This window comes from Embiotoca jacksoni, unplaced genomic scaffold (genome assembly GCF_022577435.1).
Source record: "Embiotoca jacksoni isolate LCO1_2020_lvr unplaced genomic scaffold, fEmbJac1.0.p SCAF_8, whole genome shotgun sequence".
NCBI classification, from domain to species: domain Eukaryota; kingdom Metazoa; phylum Chordata; class Actinopteri; family Embiotocidae; genus Embiotoca; species Embiotoca jacksoni.
In genome coordinates this window covers 2,540,260-2,564,815 of record NW_027185436.1, presented here as the reverse complement: position 1 = coordinate 2,564,815, position 24,556 = coordinate 2,540,260, and positions in this window count along the sequence as shown.

Here is a 24,556-nt window from a genome sequence, read left to right as displayed (position 1 = left end):
AATAAACAAAGAGGCTGACTGAGGCATTATGAATGAGGTGGATTACAGTGAGAGCCATGAAACAGACTGAAAGTTTCTTTGAGTTTATTTTTCCTGATAAGTCACAAACTATTTACACCATGATATGTCCTGATTGTCATTTATTCACAAAGATAAACCCTTACAGCAGTTACAACAGTGAGAGAGAGGGTGTATTGATAGACAACGGAGATATTCTTTTCTGTATCAAAGCACCTCAGAGTGAAACATTGGCCTGATGCCTTGGCCTCTACCTCTGGGAAAAAGAAATGTGTGTTTAAATCGACCACCAATTTTTTGAAAGTTTTACCAGTGGTACTGTTTACATTGCATGATGTGGAACTGTTGCTATGGTTACTTGCACTTGAATTTCCGTTATAGTGATGATTAATATAATGAAAACCCTTGCAGCTATGATAATTTCTTTTTCAAATATCCGCTTTTCCTAAAAAGTAGACTAATACACTGAGTCATGTTCACATTGGCATCAAATACAGAATATAGAAGTTGGTACTCTTTGGTTACTGAGGTCACGAGCCAAAACTATTGGGAACTACCACTGAATGTGTTCATCTGAAATAATGATCAACTATTGATTGAAGCTCAGTCTGAGAAATTGTTGTACAATTTTACACCTGTCAGCCACTCAGAAACCACAGTTGTCCTTGGCTCTGTTTGAGTCTGACAGTCTGATTTCATTTTGGATGCGAACAATAGCAGAAGCAAAGATTGTATATAAAAGTGGATGTAACTTCTGTAGATTTTGGTGCACTAACATGGATGCCGACCAATAGAAAGGAACAGCAAGAAAAATGTAAAATATTTGGATCTGGATAGGTCACCAGTCTATCACAGGGCCAGCACATAGAGAACCTCCTCGCTGTGAGGCCACAGTGCTAACCACTGCACTACTGTGCCGCCCAGCGAAGCAAATCACATGAATGAATGTAACTACTGCATATCAGCCAACTAGTTCTGACTAAGTATCTCCAAATTGTGGGGCGAGTAAGTAAATTAACATCTGTTATTTTAATGTATCATAAACGGCCCAAAAATTTAGCAGGGTAATAATAGTTCTCTGGAGTCTTTCATAATTCATATCTTTAATTACTTGTGTTGAAAACTACATATTAAGGAAATTAAAGGGACTTTGGCTTGAAAGAAAAAAAAAATTCATCTGGATTTAGATTTGATAAAAAGTCTACTGAACCTCAGCTCAAGTGGCCATGGAATAAATTGATGTCAGAACATCCCTTTGTGGTCTAAATATGTGTCGATTCATACAGTTCAATGACATTCATTTTAATGAAAAGCTCTTTAGTTGGATGGCAAACGTTTCCGCCACAGCTTCCCCAGGACCTCGAGACAATGATGCTGTAAAGAAAACGATGTCTCTTCATTGTCACAACTGATTCATATGCCTCCTTTTAAACTCTGCAGAAATGAAACTGTTTTCATCCTGATTCTTGACCCCTTTCTGTCATGGAATATTTTAGCATTTTTGTTTCTACCTGCACAGCTTTCGTCTAACAATGTCACGCTGTGTTAGGAAGATAAGAGGAGGAAAGGTTGAGGGTAGAAGACGAATCAAACAGCCCTCATTTCTGCTTCACCTGATTTCAATTTGCTATCCACTGGAAACAGGCATTCTTCACCGGGCTCTGATAATACTGTGTGCCATTTACTGATATCTTTAACGGAGGCAGGGGCTGCGCTCTTCATCAGCACTGACTCATTTTCAACATGCATGTAATTTCTTTAATGAGAGAAAAGAAGGTTTCAAGGTGTTACAGCGTGAATTAGTGAGGTGGGGACAGGAGCAAGTTGTTTTTTTTGTGGCCAGGTTTATTGGGAAATAGTTGCTACACTTGTCAAGACTTATTTTCCTGTATAGCACATAAAGTATGGTGCTTACAATGGTAATGGTGGAGGATTTTTTTTTTTTTTTTTTTTTTTTTTTTTTTTGCTATTGTTGGTAGCTGGCTAGTTTGCAGAACACTCAAACAATTATAGCAATGACTATTTATTCTCCTCCTCCATTTTTACTCGTGTTTTTAAATGGTTATACAAGAAAATAGCATTTCATAACTGTCAGATCAGTTTGCTCTGAAGATTGTAATTATATGTTAATAGCAGGTTACAGTTTCCAGTGAGGCAGAAACTGACTTAAATATTTGTCACAGAATTCAATAACTACGGTGGCACTGAGGTTCAAAACACAACAACAAAAAGAAAACACAACAAAAAAAACGAGCAGTCCTGAAGTGCAAAACACATACAGACAAAACGGAAATGAAAACTCCCCAAAAACCTTTGGTTCTGAGGTGCAAAACACAAAAACAAAAACAAAACAAAACCACAAAAATGAGCAGCCTCAAATTGCAAAAGACAAATATAAAAATAAAAAAACAACAACAAAAATATATAGTCCTGAAGTGCAAAGTGCAAATACACAAAGAAAAAACACAACAACATTAAGGAGCAGTCCTGAAGTACAAATCACAAATACAAAAAGAAAAACAACAACATTGAGGAGCAGTCCTGAAGTGCAACTTGCAGCCCCAAAATACAGAAATAGCGTCATCAGCTGGTCCGTCAACCTTAGCTCCGTTTCCGGAGGATTTCAGGCAGCAGCACCGAGCTGGGAAAGCAGCTGTTGCATCAGCATGGTCCTTTACCACCGATAGATGTGCCAAAAGCAAAAATTAAAGCTGGCTGTAGTTAACGGAGATAATGTCTGAAAGTTGCACTTCAGGACTGCTACTTAATGTTGTTGTGTTTTTTTCTTTATGTATTTGTGATATGCACTTTGGGGCCGTGTGTTGTTGTTGTTGTTGTTGTTTCTCTTTTTGTGTTTGTGATTTGCATTTCAGGACTGCTCCTTAATGTTGTTTTGTTTTTTCTTTGTGTATTTGTGCTTTGCACTTCAAGACTACGTTTTTGTTGTTGTGTTTTTTTCTTTTTATATTTGTCTTCTGCACTTCAGGGCTGCTCATTTTTGTGGTTGTGTCTTCTATTTGTTGTTGTGTTTTGCACCTCGGTGCCACCGTAAATAACACTCTACTTGGAATTATTTATCTGAAATCATACACACACAAAAGAAAATCCATATTTGTATTCGGTCATATTTATTATTTAATTCTCCTGTCATTTCCTGTCATTTCCTGTTCAAAACAACTATGACATTTATGGCTGATTTATTTTAAAATAAATTTTGCATTTAATTTAGTTTTGTTTTTGAAGAAAGTAAAATGTATGCAATACATCATTAAACAAAATCTGTAGTTATGATATACACTTGCATTAATAACCAAAAATAAATATATTACTTTTAATGGGTGGAGCACAATAATGGTGGGTGCTCATTTCAATCACATGAAGGTGGCTTCATAATCAAAATGGAGATGCTCCCCTCTGTTGGTCATGAGTCCTACGCATTTTATGAAATTAGGGATTATTATCACAAGTAGGAAGTATTTGTCAGATGATCACATGCACTCCAAAGCAACCGACCATATTGTTACAGTACAAAATAAGTGTCTATACTTGCCATATTACACCCTTTTGTGTAACCCCAGATGTGAGCTGTCAATCAGAGGACTGCAGGGTGAATGGGGGATCAAAAGGTCTGTGCCAGATGTGTCACAGCTGACAGACATGTCAATTTTTTCACATTTTGAAATAAGAATACACATGTGGTGCTGCTGGATGCTCTTTGAACGGTAACTCCACTGTATTTTTATTACATGCATACACTAACAGATAACGAAAATGAAAATGTTACTGATTCCCATTTCTTTCTTTCACACTTGCTCTCAAAGCCTCCAATCTAATTTGTGTATTCACTTATGCAGCGGTATTTGCATTAAAAGCTTTTTTCCTATTCCTTTTGAAAATGGAAATAGAAAATTCCAGCACCAGATGATGTGTACGCTACATGAAGGTAATTTTCGCTTGAGCTCTTGTGACTGTTTTCATGACACTCCAAGCTGCAGGGGATAATGAAATGAGGGAAGAGTTGAAGTGAAAATTAGTACAAAACCTTAAACTACACAATTTTTCAAGTACATTATTTCACCTCCAGCCTCTCACCTTGAATGTGTTTGTATTGTATAAATATGTGTGAATGTATCTTTCACTGCACTTGGTGTAGTGGACATGGACGGTTAGCGGGTGGCTGTGGTCAGCCATTAAAAAAGAAGCCCAGTGACCAGAACCACAAGAACCAAGAACCAAGAAGGTTACTCTGAAGCCTTGAGTTTGGACTTTGGCTTTTGCCAACTTGCTATTTTGGAGCCAGAAATGACCGTATTTGGACAAGCTGGTAAGGAGCAGGCAGTGCATTTAATTCAATATGCCCGCCCACCTACAGCAAAAACATGACTGCACCCCAGTCCTGTCAATCAGAGACACTCATACCGCTTTTTGGGGATCAATATCTAATCAATGATGGAATCATTTTCAGATGGACCACCAGAAAATAAGAAAAGTGACTTTTAAGGCACTTCCACATTGGCCTTATGTTTTAGACATGGCATCCACTTTAATGTGTTTGTTACTGTATATCAGAACAAGTTTCATTGTTATTCCCAACCCCCTGGTTACTATGACTGTGGACATAAAATATATCATGAAAGGAAAATAAACATGGAACTACAGAGAACAAGGGCAGAAAAATACTTACATAATACAGGTTAAATAACTTCAAGTCAAGTCAGATTCAAACATAGGTGCCAAAAGCTTCTTGACATTTTTTTTCCCCTTCTACATATGTTTAACAGAAAGAGCAATTCAACATTTATGTATATAATATTTGGTCATGATTATGATGTTTGCAAAAAAAAAAAAATTCTTTCAAAGTTACTCCTGAACATAAAGAAATCAACATTTACACATTTGGATCTCAATACAATAAACAATACTGGTTACATAAATGGCAATTATCTACATCAAATTTGAATCTTTCTCTAATTAAGTCATCAATCACTGTAAGGCAGAGTGGTCAGTTCTGACTGTGAAGTGGAGGCCCCCAAAATAATATTTGAAATGCTGAATGGCGCTGACTACCGCAAGCAGCTCCTCCCTGGTGACTTCGGGGTCTCATCCTAATGGACTGTGCATTAGGGATGACGATATGTTTTTCAGGGCCAATCAACGACACCGATAAACCGATATTTGAAACCGATATATATTTGCAGTAAAAATAAAAACATTTATGTCAAAATTTTGAATAACAAATTCTAACACAAAACTTAATTCAAACGAGTTTAAATAAATACATGTTGCCTCTATGTAATCTTATTATGAAGCCATATTGCAATTGGTGCTATTCATTGTCCCCTCTCTGTTCTGCTGCGCAGTGTCTGTGTGCGACAACTCTGCCCTTCATGATACACAGCAAACAGAAGAGCAGCACCACAGAAATTAGTGCAACTTTCAATGACAGAAAAATGCATGAGCGACCCTCAGACTGAGCTGAAATGAAGCGGGAGCACAGTGATTAAGTAAATACCACAATATCTTGTTTGGTTCTGGCGGGGCAGGAGGTCCCGTCGGCAGGGCTGCCCTCCCCAACAATGATAGGAGAGACACGGGATAATAAGTCACTACGGTGTGTGACCAACTTTAATGAAACACGTGTGTCATAAAACTGTTAAAAAGAGAAAGCAAATATGACATGATTGTGGTGTTTTTGCAACTTAGGCGTAGAGGACTGTGGTGTTTTCAACGTCTGCCGTGTCTACTGTCTTAACTTTGAAACACGGTCCTCTGAGCTGCTGAAGACTTCTCTGACACTGAAGCGAAGTGAGCTTCTCCTGTGACAGAGAAGTTCTCAGCGTTGATTGGCTATTACTCATGAGGTGTAACCAATCAGATAAAGTTGTGGGCGGGACATTGCTCAACACCACAGGGTGGTGTGTACAGACTGAGATGCTGCATCAGAGGCAATGCAGCACATTTGTTATTAATTGTAATACTTTTTTTTTTTCATCGGCGATTGAATAAAAAGAAGACTGATAATTGGAAAAATGCTCAATATCGGCTCAGATAATCGGCCGGGCCGATAATCGGTGGAGGCCTACTGTGCATCCCCAGGGTCTATGTCCTGCTGTATAAGGTCGGTCTGGCCTACACCAACTTCTGACAGTGAAAAACAGTCCTTGAATTCCAGCAGGAGTCGCCACAGCAGGTCTCAACTTGGCTGCCGTGACAACTGGATGACATGTCCATCAGGAAAAGTGAGAGTCCCTTTCTTAGTGTTAATCACACAGTCGAGTACCCCGAGGACCTTCAGCGAACCGACTTCTTTCCCACACCCAAGGTCACTAGTGCCTCTCCCAGCATGGGGGCCCGCTCTCCGGTGACAGTCTGGAGTTTCACTGTCGTGGGGAAAATGGTTGACTTATGTCTCACCACATCTGGTCCCACCAAGGTAGCTGAAGAGCCTGTGTCCACCAGGGCAGAGCAGTATCCATCCTCAACAGTCACAGGGGCATGCCAGCAGTCTCCTATCCAGGTCCAGAATTACTAATTGCTCCATCTGACCGTCTAAATCACCTCCTGCAGGAAGAGCTCCCTGTTGGTGTGCTGTGCTGCTTTTTTGCCAAGAAGGCATCGGGTCGCAGTGCCAAGGTTCCGCACCGTCCCAATCATGCGGCCCCAAGTCGTTTCCCTGATTCCCTCGAGTGTGCTTCACATCACAGACTGCAAGCATCGAATGGACCTGAGCCTGTGTTTCCTCCAGGCTGTCTGTCAGGGCTTCCTAGATATGCCTTATGCAGCACCTTTTCAATATTCTCAGTGAAGGTATTGTACAGCTCGTCATTTTTCTGCTGAAGTTTGCTGAATTTCAGATCCAGCACTTTGTAATCTAATTCCAGTTCTTTCAGCTCCTTTTTTTTTTTTTTCATCTTTTTACAGGGATCTGTTTTTTTCCGGGAAATATTGAAGGTTCCTCTCAATTTCAGCATCTTCCTTATTGACTTTTAAGCTCAGTGGGAGGTTTGTTGTCGTGCAAAACTCCTCGAGTCCTTTTACTTTCAGATTTTGTTTACCTTCATGTCTTCCTGTCTACCACAATTGCTTTCATTTTCTTATGAAGCTTGGTCACTTATTGTTTCTGCTCTTTCTGCATCCCCTCAGTGGAGACTAAAGGTCTGCTTCCAACTCAGAGATGGTTCTCTCTGACTCAAAGCATGATGGCAAACATAGTGCCAAAGCTGATACACTATTAATTGTAAAAGAAAACAAAGACCAACAACAGTTCAACTGTTTCACCATTTTGAGTGAAACTGTGATTGTGCTGTTACAATTCCTGGTTGTTTTGTTCTGTGCAGCACTTCTCTATTTTCTCATATTTATTTTTTAATATTTGCAGCGCATGTCTTTATGCCATATATTCATTGTTAAATTAGTGAACGTGTTCATTTGCTTTGTTCAACTTATTTAAATTTATTTCTACCATGCGCGTTATTAAGGTAGTGAAGATGTCTTCTATGTTGTGTGCGACTGTAGCCTTCCTTCTACAGACGACTTCAGATGGTGTGTGTGTACAGTACAGGAGGGTAATTTTCACTTGAACTCTTCTGACTGATTTCATGACTCCAAACTGCAGTGGACAATGACACGAGGCAGAGAGTTGAGGTGAGAATTAGGACAAAACCTTAAACCATAAAATCTTCCAGGCACTATATTTTGCCTTTCAGCATCTCACAATGACCGTGTTTGTGTGTGCGTATTGTATAAATGTGTGTAACTGCACAATTATCCACTGGACTCGCTATGGGGCTCTGGTCAGCCATTGATAAGGAAGCCCAGTGACAAGAACGGCATGCCACTTGTAGATAAAATGTAAAGGACAAAGAAAGAGAAAAAAAAGGGAAGGCTAAAAGACACAGATTTTGCAACCACGGCTACTCTGTCTCAGCCAAATCAAGGTTACAGCACGCAAGAGCAGACACATTTCCAGACACTGTAACAGGATTAGTTTCACTGCAGAGTTTAATGCTGCTTTGTGTGTGTTGCAGCGCGTGTTTGCCTGAAACTGAGAACGCAACCATTCCCGAATGCTCAAACAAACATACTCAATGCAATCGCATGACGCATCATACAACTATATGTGCTCTCATTTTTAAGTAATCACTAATTTGATTCTAATATGTGCTTTTACAAGTCATTTCATACACTGTGTTGGTTGATATGAGAAAAAAAAAAAAAACATAGAGGTAAATGCCACATTACCATTTCTTGCCACGCATTGATTTGGCTGTTACCTCCTCTGGCTCGGCTGGGACAGATCCAGACCGCTGGCAAAGAGCTAAACACATCTGCAGCGTCAGAGCAGATTAGAACAGTCTGGAAATTAATCATAACATACCTGGAAGAAATCTAGACTTAGAAAAGACATTTAAGTAATTCAGAGTTCTGAAGAAATAAACATTAGTTTTGCACTGGCTCCTGATAGTTTACGTGTGTGTGTGTGTGTGTGTGTGTGTGTGTGTGTGTGTGTGTGTGTGTGTGTGTGTGTGTGTGTGTGTGTGTGAGAGAGAGAGTTGTCATTCACAGCAATAGAACCGACTTCTACAAAGCATTGCTTTACAGCTTGGGTTTAGAGTTTGTGTGAGAATTATTTTGAGATTTAGGTATAAAGATCAGTTGAACAAGTGAAGAGTTTCCTAAACACATTGACATTTGTGCTTTTTACAATACCGATATGAGTAGTTAGTCATAATGTGCTTTTGTCTTTATGTTTCTGACCAGCACACACACACACACACACACACACACACACCATCTAGGTTACAAATTCTCTACCAAAGCTGTAAAAAAAATGTTTACCTTCTTGTCAAAGCTGGATGACACTTCTGGAACATCTGTGTTCCTGTTCAGCAGCATCACCTCATTTTCACAGAAGAATTCATCCCACGGTTGTGTATCTCTGTAATGCTGATGATATGCTTGTGAAGCAAAACTGACTGATGGTAACGTCGTGCTTGACTTGGGCACCTGTCAACAGCAGCATTTCACACCATTGATCAAGGATGGTAAAGTATTTGGGATTTTAAAGACCACCGGTGAAGCACAGAGGGAGAAAAAGCAGAGATATTAAAGCTTCACAACTTAGGAAACTTCGGAGTGAGGACTATAAATTCGACCAGTGCTTGCACATAGCCCCGCCAAACCAATACAGAGCAGCATATCACCAGGAGGAATGCAACCCCTCACAAATATCTTTGATCCCTCCTGCTGCCTCCCTTTTCCTCCCCAACACATCACTCAACCACCACCACTCTCAGACACTTATCACTCCTTGAATACTGTGTAAAGCTAACTGTTTACAGTGTATCTGCTCCATGCTGTTGTCAAGTTTGTCTCCTTCAAGTGATTTGCCAAGTTAGAGCCAGCATTATGTTTTTCAGTAGCCTACATTACAAATCGTTTCATTAACTTTATACAATTATCTGCCTTCATCAGCTAATGATAGCCAACGTCAGCATTAACAGATGTTCACATACCAGTCCTAGTAAATCTTGCGAGTTCTGCATCAAGCTTCATTCCTTCACTTATCAATCTCCTGTGATGGGAAGCAACACCTAAGTTAACTCAAACGTGGTTTCTTTCCAGGAGCGGTTGGTGCTGGTAATAATAGTGTTGGTTTTCCAGGACCTTCAGTCATCATTGCATTTACTGTAACATTCACTAACAACCTGTCGTTAAATGGTCTAACTGTGAGAATTACCCTCAACATGATTAACAGGAGGAGAACACGCCCTCTGTGCAGCGCTACTTCTTTACTCTCTCAATTTGGACTGAGGGGACACTGGATGTCACTGTGACTCGCCCTTGTGGCACAGTGTGGTATTACGAAATGGGAAGGGTGAGGGCTGGCTGGTTGGCATCGTAACCATAGATATCTCTATGATGCAGTACAAGGACTTTGGCATGATGTAAAAACATTTTTTTTCACATTCTGCAGATCATTTTTGTGGATTTTTGCATGTTTTAAAGACAAATACTTCATGTTGTCCCTTTTTAAGAGCAACTGAAATGGATCTTTTGAAAAGTTGATGCACAATTTTACAAGTTTAATGATTCAGAAATTTAGATGATATCAGTAGGAGTTGTGAGCAGTACTCTTGAAAATGCTTTGTTTCTTTAACAACACGTCATATTACGACATATAATGGACACAATGTGCAGCAGTAGGTGGTATTTAGTCTGAACAGTTGTGATTTAGTGAGTTGGTCTTTTTGCTAGTTTTACCTTGACCAATTTTTCATCAATGTGAATTATTGGGTTTGGGCAGGTTGCAAAAGTGTTGGCTCTTTTTAGACTGGGGTTTTATGTTTCCAGAGATATAATGAAGTTCTGTATAGGATGTCTAAACAAGCTCATTCTCAATGCTAGGAAGTCAAGTACTACCTTTTTGTCAAAGTTGTCACAGATATACACACAAGATGGCCACTGGCATTGGTGCCGTGACCACCCAATCCAACGAAGGAAGTGAGGTTACAGAGTATAATACATGACAAAGTACACGTAGCCAGGAGGTGGGGGTTGTTTCATGGATCAAACACAGGACTTTCACCCAGGAGGAAAGTGTGCGAGTCTGAGAGAAAGCAAGAGTTAACATTGAGTCATTTTGAGTACCTTAAGTAAATTTATGAGACATATTTAATGCACATAATGTACTTAATGTAACCTAACTTGCATGTTCTTATTATTTAGCTTATTATAACCAAAAGTATGATCTCTAAATAAACCTGATTAAGTAGTTTTGGTGCCTAAACCAAACAACATACCTAACCAAACATAAACATGTGTTTTTGAGGCGGGTAAAGACGTTGTTATAAATATACTCTAATTGTTACTGTAGTGTACACACACACACACACACACACACACACACACACACACACACACACACACACACACACACACACACACATATATGTGTATTTCAAAATTTTTACTTTATATTCTTTCACTTTAATTCACTGCATTCTCCAACTTGCAAGTTGCTCTTTAAACCTCCTTGTAATTCAGCAGATTCAAGTGACAACACCCTCATTTTGTTTATTCACTGAGGAGGCACCAGAGGACGGTGCCTCTGCAACATTAAGACTCTAAATCATATTTTGAAGGTAATAAGACGTGATAGAGATCAAATATAAAATCTTTTAAAGTGTGTAGGGAAGCAGTCCAGGCAGTGATTTTCTTTCTCTCCCCTCGTATTTCCAGGCAGCCAGCAGGGCTGATTAGGATTTGACTTGAGAGATACGGAGGTCCTGTCAGACAAGGTGGTAGAAAGCGCAGGAGGCCTTATCTTTTTTGGAAGAACTCCTGTCAAAGATACAACTAACTTGCTCCCACACTTATTCACTTTAAGAGTAATCGTTGGCTTTTTCACTCCAGGAGTGCTTCCTTTGCTTAAAAGAAAGTTGCCAATGACATTGTAAGAAAATCTTTTTTTTTTGTCCTTGTTTGCAATATCTTCTTAAGCATGGCAGACATTGCAAAACCCCTTTGAGCTCACAGTGGCAGGTAGAACACGAAGAAGCTAATCTGTATTAGAGGGTGGAAAATACATGTTTTAAAGCAGTGTGAGCTTGAAAACGTGAGAAAATCCTAACATTTCACATATTTCTTCACAATGTGGTGGGATCGGAGTGTGAGCTCTATGACTGATATAGTTTAACAAACAACCTCAACAATTTAAAACATTTAGTAATGCTTAAATCGCACCCACAATAAAAAAAAGTAATGTCTTGGAAAGAGAATTCCCCAAACTGAAAAATAGCAGCATTAGATATTTATAAAAATGCCCAAAACAAGGCTTGTTTTCCTGATAAGGACCTTTTTGGTTGCATCGGTGTTACTTTGACACAAACATCCAATAATCATGTGTCCGGGATTGATTGACTTGCAAAATCGAACCCAGGACCTTCCTGCTGTGCAACGATAGTGCAAACCGCAGTGCACATTCATTCATTCAGCTCAGAGAAATTAATCCAAAGACCAAATATACAGAGTTTAACCCTTTAAGCCTTAGAGGCCCCCAAATGGGGGCCAGGTAGAAGACTTAGCAAAACTATTATTAAAATATGGACATATATACTGATATTTCCACATCTGAACAAATCTTACAAGTGTTCCCCTTTATTATTAAAAATATATTTTTTTTAATATAATTTTTTATTGTGTTTGCAGAGATATATTCTTTTTATTATGGGTATGCAATTTTTGAGCAGAGGCCTAAAAAATAGGTGTGTTTTTAAAATGTTAATATCAGAAGACTAAGTAAACTAGCAATTGCTTTCATTTGGGGTGATGGATTTTTGCTAAAAGTAAATTTTGTTACTTGTCATGAGCTTCTCTTTCTAGCCACCATTCTGTTTTTATCGGTACTGTCACCATCCAATAAAATCACAAAGAAGTGTAAGACAAAAAAAAAAATCCACACAAAGAGTGTGTTTTGTAATGTTTCTGAAAACAACGTAGACAACAATGGTAAATTACAGACTTGATATTTAATTGAAACAGCATCGCAGAACACAATAACACCAAACAAAACAAGAATCTCCAATTGACAAATGACAGTGTTGCAAGAGGACAGTTGAGCCGTATTGGTTTTTGTCTACTTTTGGCAATGCATGTTTTTATTTCTTAGTATCTTGTCAATTCATGGCCTTTGCCAGCCATGTTCCAGAAGAAACATAACAAGAAAAAATGAACTGAGATTCAGAACAAAGTCAATAATTAATGGAGCGGACATGGAAGTAAACTGGTCTCCATTTGACAGTTCTCATGGAAAATATATTGCCTTTGTGATTTCACTAATTATTGTAGCAAAAAAGACAGAATGAGAAAGCCACACGTTCCACTCGTGACAGTCGATCTATACTCCTGTATGAGTTACTGTGTCTTTGGAGGTGGGAGGGGGCTGGATCGATCCGTTTCTGTCCTGTGATTGATTCTAATGTTGACCACCCCGTCAACTTTGCCCTTCACAAGAACAAATTGAGTGTGAAGGGAGTCAGCTCTTGGGTTCCCCTCATGATTCAGCTGAGGGATTCATTTTTAGAGCTTCTGTCATCTATGGTGAAAACATAGTCTAATACAGACAGTCCAGTGGCACTGGACAAGATATTTGCTCATCACTCCCCAAATATCTCTAATCCCATCAACGGAGAGTGATGAGTGTGGATCCTGGATGCAAAACTCTAAATATATTTTGTTGTTGAAATAACTCTGGTGGACTTAACTTGTTTATTAAGTGTTTGCAGCTGACAAAAAAAAAAAATTGGACAAACAAATAAGTGGAACCTATTCAGCCAAACTTTTCTTTCCACAAATTCAAAACAGTTTAATTTACATGAAACGGCACAATGTTTAATTTCTTCTCAGCTACTTCAACCCTTGTTTGTCTAAAAGGACATGTTCACGGCCCCTCAGAGACTTGTCAATTGGACTGCTCTTGTTCTTGTACCCTCAAGAAACAGGATGGTCACTTACTGGTGCCGGCTTCCCACCCCAGTTCCACCAAACTAAATATAAACAGCAGCAAATGCTTTTTACTGTGAGTATGTGCATTCTTATTCTGTAACCAGAGGAAAAACATATAATCAGACACATACACATTGGTTTTTATTCAAAAGAGGCTGAGGGAAACCTCAGAAAGTTGTTTGGACAAGTGGGACATGAGTGTTGTTGAATCGTGTTTCAATATCATTTGATACAACATCTTTAGTAGAACAGTAATGAGAAATCTAGTTGGCAAGCTTTAAGTAAGGTAAGTTTTGAATTAGTTACAGGCTTAAATCCCAAATGTTCGTATTCTACAACAGACTTAGTCTTTCTCCATCCATCATCTTCCGCTTATCCGGGGTCAGGTCGCGGTGGCAGCAGGCCAAGCAAGCTGACCCAGACTTCCCTCTCCCCTGTAACATTTTCCAGCTCAAGCTGGAGGATCCCGAGGCGTTCCCAGGCCAGCCAGCAGATATAATCCCTCCAGCGTGTTCTGGGTCTTCCCCGGGGTCTCCTGCCAGTTGGGCATGCCCAGAAAACCTCCAGAGGGAGGTGCCCAGGAGGCATCCTGATCAGATGATCGAACCACCTCAGCTGACTCCTTTCCTTAGTCTTTCTCAAAATGTTAAAACCTGCATTACGCATTTTCGTTTGAATCCAGTTTCCTCAATAGCTTTGTAAGTGTGAATGTATTACTAAATGACCAGTGTCTCTGCAGCACATTAAGGTCAAAGTGATTAACTTAAAAAAGTTTGTTGAAAACTGAAGAAATTCTTGGGGGTTAAAACTCACTCAAGTATTTGAAATTCACCATCCTGTTATGTTAATTAAGGGCAGAGAGGCATCTTATCTCTGTTTTAATTAACAGGAAAGATTCACAGTTTCTGCTCTGCAAAATTGAACGTATGAGTGTGTATGTGTACTTGTGCAACTATCTTTGTGAGGACCAGTTTTAGTTTTAAACCATCAGAGTGAGGACATTTTGACAGAGTGAGGATATTTTGGCCGTTCAATGGGCTGTTTAATGGTGAATACTTTTAGGGTTAGAGTCAGGGTAAGAGTTGGGGTTTGACACTTAGCTATGATGGTTAAGGGGGGTGAAGGGGCTAGAAAATGCATTGTGTCAATGATTGTCCTCACAAAGATAGCTGTACAAACATTTGTGTGTGTGTGTTATATGTGCCAGTGTGATACCATCATAAAATAGACAATTTGTCCCTTCAGTCCACTTATCTTCCTCTTTCCCCTCAAACCCAGTGGCTGTTTGTGGTGAACGTTCCTACACTATCACATACTGAAGGGGAATATATTAAGAGTTTCACTTTCAAAAAGTCACACATTCAATCAAAAAATGGAGTATCTACTACTTGTTACACATCTTTTCCAATTTTACGTGCACTAGCTGTCTGACAACTGTAATAATATGGATGTTTTTTTTTCTATTCTTTCAATCTGGTTTAATCCTATTCTTTTTTTTTATCTTGTTATCTCAAGATTACACTATGTTGTTATTGAGATAAACACATAATTAACTTAAATGCCTTATCTTAACATAAAGAGATACTATATACATTACATATACATTAGATGAGATGTTTGTTCTGTTAAAAATGCTCTTGGCTTCCGTATTGAACTATTTGAACTGAATCAAAAATTTCTAAGATATTACACTCTATCTGCAAAATGTTCCTATGGTCTTTGTTACTTTAATATACATCCATTTACAAAATAAATTCACAACACAAGAAGTATTTGGCCATGCCAGTGACTGTGTGAGGTTGCATTTTGTACCTATTAGCACTTAGTTTTTCTTTTTCACCTATTGTCTTATTACCATTTGCTATTTAGTACTTAACACAAATTACAGCAGAGGCTGATGAGATTAAAAATCAGGGGTTCAGTTTGACAGACAAACAAATTAGTCTCCATGATACATCATCTGGAGACCATGAATGTCTGTAAAAAAATGTGGTGCCAGTCCACTCAGTGTTTGTTAAGACACTAAATTCTGTAACACAGTTTTTCCTGATTGCAGTGTAATTTTTAGATTGTTTTCAATGGGAGCGCCACGTTTTTTCAAACGTTAGCAGCATGACGAGGCGCTGAGCTTTTATTCTGTGCTAAACGCTGAATATCTGTCTTTTTTTTTCTCATCTCAAAGAGATAAAATGTCCAATTTCGAGTAAAACACTACGCTTTCCACTATCACGTATTGCCCAACTGTCTAATCACAGTGAAGGAGGGAAGAGACAAATGCCACAACGATCCAACATCATATCTTTTCCACTTCTGCACACACCTCAGACAAATGGAGAGATGTTCCTCTGAACTGATGGCCTCCCAGTACCTTATCTTTTCTTGAATTGAAAGGTCTAATTTCTCAGAGCAACACTTCAAACTACTCCTTAACTCAGGCTCTGTCCAACTTAAGTTCTTGAACCAAACAATGGTACTCGCTGAGATGTTTCCTCACACGCAAAATCTTATAAAACCACAAACCATCCTCAGCCCGAAGGGAGAGAGGATGAGTCACTGAGGACGACTGAAGCCTTCCCTTGAATCCCTTCATCCAGAGCAAGTACTCTACTTTACCATCAGTATTTGTTGATAACAAACTATCAGTGGAATTGGGTTCTTGCAACACATAAATGAATCATTACTTCCACTGTTATTCTGTATCATAGCCACCTGCATCTACAAAGCTCTCACAACTGTTTTGAGAAGAGAGCCTGGTGGTTTCAGCTGGGAGACAGGGCCTAAGAGTCTCAGCTTGCACCAAAGCAGGACCTCCCTTTGGTCAAATGCAGCCCCAGTAATACACCTGCGCATTCCCTACTGTGACAAATATAAATATCTTGTGAAAAAGGTCTACAGTATATGCTCTCTACAAGGAAATAATATAGGACATTACATTGATGATTAATTTCTAACTTATTTTAATTTTTTTACTGTTCTTGTTATCATTTAAAGGATTCATTCATCTAGTACGTGTTATTTCTTGTGTGATTAATCAGTTTGTGCTTGCAGTTACTTACTTGATTTCGTCAGTCTTTTAGACCAATCATGGAAGGTATGTCCACTGTACTTATCCCGCCCTCCTGAGTAGCTGGAGGACATCAGTCACTGCACACAGCTCTCTCATGTTTACCATCTTGTTCAGTCTGCGATCACATTACTCCAAAGAAATGAGAGAAGAAAAAGACCCGACGTGGCTGAGCAACACTTCTGTGTTGTTTAGAAGACAGTATTTCTCTTGTAAGTGTCTCTACTGAGAACTGTAAAAACACCACACCATCATTTCGTGGAAGTGAAAAAGGAAGAATCAACCAGATTTCATTTGTTGAGGATGAAACATTTTCATCAGTTGCAGCTTAAGTTTCTGATTCAGTGGGGTGAAAGAACTAATTTTAACTAAACAAATTGTAATTATACATTGTATTTTATCACAGGATAAAACCATTGGGACAAAATGTATTTTTCTGAGGTTATCATTGTCACCAATGATGAGTTTGGTTATACAATTAAACTGAGGCTCATTAATGTTCCCCAAAAGTCAATATTAATTTCCTCTTCAATGATCACCACATGACCTTGCAGGGAGGAAGATTAATCTTCCACCACAGATTGTAACAGGGAAGTTCCCCCTTCTCCCAAAGTCACAACTACAGGTGCATGCAGTAAATACTGCACCTAATACACACAGGACACCTTATGTTTCCTCATATCAGTCAATCTTCTCATTTCGTGGAAATACTTTACGACCGCCGAGAAATAATAGGGATGGCCTCTGTGTTAATTGCATTTTTAGACCCAGAATTAAACAGCAGTTGGAGTCTGAATTAAGTTATTTCCAAGCAGCTACTGTGAGGATTCCTTGTGAATATTAAAAGATGGGGTTGTATAAAGTGGGACACACATGTGATGCATACCACTGGAAAAGGTGGGAGTGGGTGAAGTAAATGGTTCATACTGAGGATGCAAATATTTTCCTGATCTCTCCCTACCTTCAAAAAAGTGGATGTTTTCGTTGTAATTCCATTTTAGAGTAGCTGAAATGCTTTCTTAAAGGGGGATTTTTAAAACAAATGAATGTGATCAGTCATGCATCCTCAATTAATAAAGCTGTGGAAGAATCTTTAATATTTTTATTTCAAAAACACTAATGCAACACACCAGAGGATTTGTCCATATGCGATATGCTTTTAACACGAAAAGTAAACGTTTTCAGGAACTGTTTAATGGCTAAGTCATCACTGTGTTTTTTAAGTAAGTCAGCAAGTCACAAAATGTATATTTGTTTCTTGGAAAATGTAAGAAAAGAAAGCCATGGAATGCAAAAATGAAAGAAAAAAACTGTGAAGTGTTGAATTTAAAGCAGTCAGTAATGGCAGGTCACCAAGAGGGTATTATAAGCTACAAATGCTTTGGTGCTGGTGGGCACACAGGATGTCAAAATAAAAGGGAAGTTGAACCAGCAACATCACAGTTCATAAATCAGCTCAATAATAAGGCTTCGGAGTCATTTGCCACCTGCCGTCCCTGCTTCTGCAAACACATGACCGAGGGGGGATTGCAAAGCAAACTGGGAAATGCTTATTTTCCATTATCTGAGATTTACGCTGGGACAACAGTGAGGCGCTTCTGCCAATTCAACAGGCGCCAAGCCAAGGAAATGTCGTAGTGATAGTTGAAGGCGCAACCAAATGAGAGGATTTCCAAAAAAAAAGCAAAAACTGGTTTCTGAAAAGTCAGGTGGAATGAAAAAGACTTGGCAGAATGAAATATGCTGCAATAAAAAAATGATATTCAGTATGCATTAATGATTATTATAACCATGATTAATACATCTCAAATAATTAAAAAAACTACACATTTGCATAGACATTTCTTCTCGAAAAATGTATTGACGTCGGACTTTAAATGAAGAGTGTTTAAAGAACGTTCTACTTAGTTATCTACCATCAAGTAGAGGCCCTCCACATACAGGTTGTACATTTACTCTGGATGATTAGACATCTGCTCAGTTTGTAGTCAAAGCTATGCCGGGATTCGATAATCCAAACCAAAACAAATCAAATAAATGATTCATGGTGGTGAGACAGCTCCAATAAGATCTCAAAAAACAATAAAGCTTTGAAAAAAAAAATGCTTTCTTTGAGAAGTTCAATTGATGCTTGTGTGGGCATTCATTGCATTAAATCCTGTTAGTATCCTGTGGCTCACCAGTGACCTGAAAGTTCTTCTTACTAAGAAGAAAGCAGCCTTCAGGTCTGGGGACAGGGAGGAGCTCAGGAGAGTGCAGCGCCACCTGAAGGAGAAGATGAGGGAGTGCAAGGACTCCTACAGGAGGAAGCTGGAGGCAAAACTCCAGCAGAACAACGTGAGGGAGGTGTGGACCGGTATGAAGGAGATTACTGGGTTCAAGGGGAGAGAGAGACAACCAGGGGGAACCTGGAGAGGTCCAATGAGCTAAACTGTTTCTTCAACAGGTTTAGTTCACCACCCTCATCTGTCTCCTCCACACCTTACACCTCCCAAACACCTCTGCTGCCTCTCCCCCCCTCCCCCCTCTGCTACCTCCCCCCTTCCCCCTCTGTCCCCCCTGGTGAACTGCATAGAGCCCTCAATCTCAAAGGGCTCTTCCTCCATCGACACCTTGACCCCCCCCATCCCACTCTCTATGACGACTGGCCAGGTTAGGAGACAGCTGGAGAGACTCCACCAGCGCAAGGCTGCAGGCCCTGACGGCATCAGCCCCAGGGTCCTGAAGACCTGCGCCGTCCAGCTGGCTGAGGTCCTGCAACACCTCTTCAACCTGAGCCTGAAGCAGGAGGAAGTCCCGGTGCTGTGGAAGACGTCCTGCCTGGTTCCAGTCCCCAAGAAGACGACTCCATCCGGCCTCAACGACTACCGACCGGTTGCCCTCACATCTCATGTGATGAAGGTGCTGGAGAGGCTGGTCTTGGCCCACCTCAGACCGCTGGTGAAATCTTCACTGGATCCTCTGCAATTTGCGTACCAGCCTCATGTGGGAGTGGACGACACCATCATCTACCTGCTGCAATGAGCTCAGTCTCACCTGGATGGAACCGGTGACTCTGTGAGAATCACTTTCTTTAATTTCTCCAGTGCATTTAACACCATCCAACCACTGCTACTGAGTGAGAAGCTGCGGGTGGTGGGGGTGGACGCGTCCACCGTCTCCTGGATCACTGACTACCTGACAGGCAGACCACAGTTTGTCCGTCTGGGCAGTGTGCTGTCTGATGCGGTGGTCAGTGGTATTGGAGCTCCTCAGGGAACTGTTCTGTCTCCCTTCCTGTTCACCTTATTCACCACTGACTTCCAGTACAACTCAGAGTCCTGCCATCTGCAGAAGTTCTCTGATGACTCTGCAGTGGTCAGGTGTATAAGGGATGGACAGGAGGACGAGTACAGGGCAGTAGTGGAGGACTTTGTGGAGTGGGCGGGAAGGAATCACCTGCTCCTGAACGTAGCCAAGACCAGAGAGATGGTGGTCGACTTCAGGAGGAAGACGACGGCTCCACAACCACTGAGAGTTCTGGGAAAGGAGGTGGACATGGTTGAGGAGTACAAGTACCTGGGTGTGTCCATCGACAACAGACTGAACTGGAAGACCAACATCAACGCTGTCTACAAGAAGGGGATGAGTCGACTCTTTTTCTTGAGGAAACTTCGATCCTTCAATGTGTGCAGCGAGATGTTGGAGATGTTCTACCAGTCTGTTGTGGCCAGTGCATTGTACTTCGCTGGGGTCTGCTGGGGGAGCAGCATTGGAGCTGGAGACACCAACAGACTTAACAAACTGGTTAAGAAGGCCGGCTCCATCATCGGCTACAAACTGGACAGCCTGGAAAAGGTGGTGGAGAGGAGGACGCTGAACAAACTATTATCCATATTGGATAATCCTGTCCACCCTCTCCACCACCTGCTGCAGGGACAGAGGAGCACTTTCTCTAAAAGATTCCTCCAGCTCCGCTGTCACAAGGACAGATACAGGAGATCATTCCTGATACAGGAGATCATTCCTGCCCACTGCAATAAGACTGTACAATAACTCACCTCTGACAAAATCCATCACAGTACAATAACACTGTTGACTGTGTTTCTTGGTTGTTTGTATATAATATATATATATATACAGTATATACTGTATTGTATATACTGTATATACTGTGCATTTTATATTTTATATTTATATTTTATATTTTTTACTGCTATTTTATTGCTTTTCTATTATTCTATTATTATCTTATTGCTTCTGTATGCTGCTGTAGCGAAAAAAAATTCCCCTCGGGGATTAATAAAGTAACTACCTAACCTAACCTAACCTAACCTAGTAGAGGACAGAGAGATAAATCATGCACCAATAAGAATGATAAAAATGTAAGAGGAGAGTGGGAATGTGTGTCTTAGTTGTTAATAGTAGAGTCCTATCTGTAACTAAGGTTTGGTGTATCAGCCACCAACTCTGTTTGTCATGTTTTGTCAATGGATTACCACTTTTTACCTCATTTGTTACACATCACATGAAATATTAATGTATAAAGTAAAATAAGATAATGAATAAGAGTAAAAGATTAATAACATTATGTGTTTACATACCTGTTTTAACTGAATAGCCGGGAGATTCAATAGTTGACTTTGCTCATTTTGGGCCTTATGGCTCTGGATAAATGGATATATTTATGCCACATCCAAAAATAAATAACATATAGTCTTAGCATTATAAATTTACAAGATATATCAAAGTCAAGATATTTGTTTTTAAATTCATATAAATAAAAGAGCTAATTTTAAATGTCCCCTGAGAGAGCTTTTTTCTGATATGTTATTATGTCAATGATACCACTACCTCTGTCAGAGCAGCACTTTAACACACGTTACCTGCATTTTCATTGAAGCACATTTAGCCTGACTCATATACAATCCTTTCCTCGGTGTCAATGAAAACAGCAAACAAACATGATGAAGAAACCAAAGATACCAAAGAAAATTCCCTGAACTGTGATGACTCGGCTGGTCGATAAAGATAGATTAATCAGATTTGGTGTAGCGGTGGAGAAGGAAAGTCACGAATCTAAACCTAAAAGTGAAATCAAAACATTCATGTTGCAGTAATGAACATTACAATTTAGAGAAAACTGCCACCAAAAAAGTGAAAAATCTGTTAGCAGTGTAATTGACAGGAACTAGATCAAATGATTCAGTCTAACAGTTCATTATGGTTGGCAGTTTAACACACTAGTGTGGAGGGGCGTGTTATTGCATGGTTTGTTTTATACAGTCAATAGCCAAGTCCATCATTAATTGAAACCTCATACTTTTAGGTGGTTTATAGTTCCGTATCTTTCACATGTGCACAGCAATATTCTTGCAGGGTTGTCCTTTATTTCAGAATGTCTCTGGGATCATAAGTGCCTAAAAGTAAAAGGACTGGCTCATTAATTTCTGCCTTGCTGTGTGAGGTGTTTGATGAATAGCAGACTATCTGGCATGTGTTCCTGTAAAACTGCACACTTTCCAGACTTGATTCATGTATTGCTGGCCTCAAAGACAAGGCCACAGGATCCATGCAAATGATTATATTTAAGATCTTAAGAAAGCCAGGATGTGAAAAGACGACAGCACACGGATAACTTTCAGCAGACAAAGCATTTGTCTCACAAATGTTTGCTTTTCTTCTCTGTGTGAAGGTGGAACATTTACTGGGAACAGAATATTTCAAAGCCATTATGTGCACCACTTTTGGGAGTTCACTTCATTCACTGCTACCTGTCCTACATATAATACAGAAACCATTAAGGTTTCCAATAAAGAAGCTACACATCCTTTCACATCAACGGCTCACTCTACAGCCAGATAGGAATAACAATATATAACTAGTACACCACGAGGCAGCTACTTTCATAGCTGCAGTCTATTTGTCTGGTTTTGGTGGAGATCTGCAACATTACAGTGTTTCAATACAGAAGCTCTGTGCTGCTTTCACTCCAACATTAAATAAAAGTCTGTTTATTAGAAACTGTGTTCAAAAACACTCGAAGCTGGCTGCAAACTGTCGATACTCTGGAGTCTTTCCATATCCCACTCCACCTGCTTCATGCTGTTCCTGGTCACCTTAGTTCTCTTCCTAATTGCTGTGGTAGAGTAGAGACAGTAGAGACATATCTTATTTGCTATTTTTGTCTTTCCTTGATGACAAAAATCACTTGTTTTGTATTTCAATTATTTCCATTTATCTATTGTGCTTGCCAGTGACATGATATTTAATCAGCACTTGATATTAGATTTGATTGGTCATTTCATATTTTGACTTTGATGCCCCACAAATAGGGATGGGTGAAAAAAAATCATTCATAAAGGAATCACATCTCTTATTTTCTATGATTCTGGATCAATTCACAAAAGCCAAAATGTTTTTCGTAATAACCTTAATACTGTATGTGCCGATGTTTTCTAATAACAAACTAAAAGGCCAATCTCTGCAAAGTGCAGCACACACATGCAAGAGTTGTGTTTATCTAGCAAAAAATTGAATGTTTGGGTGCATTTCTAATTTAATGACTTAGTAATTAAGATAAAGCTTATTGCAACATTGTACCCCATTATTGACATGCATTGGTGGAGTGGAGCAACAAACCCAAGGTCTAACAAAAAAGACCTGACCAACACACATGGCAGCACTTGATTAAATAATTCATTTCACAGTCCATTTTAGACCTGCATTCAGTGTTTTAGAAAATGATGCCATTTTGCAGAAAGGGCAGCTGATTGGAAAAACACAACAGCTTCTATTTTAAAAAACAAAACATTTTTGAAGTGATGCTGGTTGGTGAATCAAACCTTTATTTTATTATTTTCATACAGGAGAAAGATTCTAAATTCATGCAATTAACTTGAATAAATAACGTAATAATGAATGATTCCAATCATTTCTCTCTTAGACAGTGGCCGTCATCATCTAGTCGCTTAACTGTGAGTTATGTTTTGTTTTCACCCCAATGGGAAAAGATCAGGAGTCAATGGTTTGGCACAAAGCACATTGAAGTGAATGCCATAATATAATGAAATGATTCAGGAACAGTTTTAAATTAAGCAATATTCCACGAGAGGGTGTGCTTCAGTGGTGCTTACCGACCGCAGCACTATAATAGTAGTATTGCAATTATACAACAAGTTACCATCTAAATAAAATATGTAATCAAAATGTATTCATATTGTGGGGCAATTCGCTCTCAAAATATACAACTTTTTGTTAATGTGACCGCTGTTTCCATGACAATACATAGGGTATGACTAACAACTGGAAAATTAGTTAAGTCAGTAGTTTATGTAATGTATGAAATGTTAACACTCCAAAAAGTAGGCTGACCCTGAGCAACGTCCCCAGCAACAGAGAGGATTTCTAGTCCGTCTTATTGCTTTCAAGAGATTGTTTCTCAAACTGAAGAAATACAGTACATAGAAACACAAAACTGCTTAGCTCGCTCAATGTTGTTGTAAGTAAGATATCCGCTGAAAAAAAGATATTGATGGAGTCGTGTATTTTTACGATTTTAGCACCGTATCATGTGTTAAAACCAAACTGGTCAAGCAAGCCGCCGCTAGGATTTAAGTGCGCAACTATCTGTGGTTTTATGGTACTGGTGCTCCGAGCGACAAATAAGGACCAAAAGAGACCTGGTTTCACCAAATGGGTCACATGTAAAAGACCTATAACAAGTAAAACAACAATATATTGCATATTATATGAAATTCAATTCTAATTATGAATTGCCATTGAGAAGGCAGAGTGATATTTCTAGTGATGAGCAGCTGTTATGCTGATTCAGTTCCAAATGTACAGTCGACCAAACAGATTGCTGGGTCAGAGCTACTTGTTGTATAATGGGGAATTGTTTCTGACTTAAATTATCACACCAATAATCTGACAGACTGACAAAGATTCCCACTCCTGCCGATGAAGGTTTGTGTCTCAAGTTTGTCA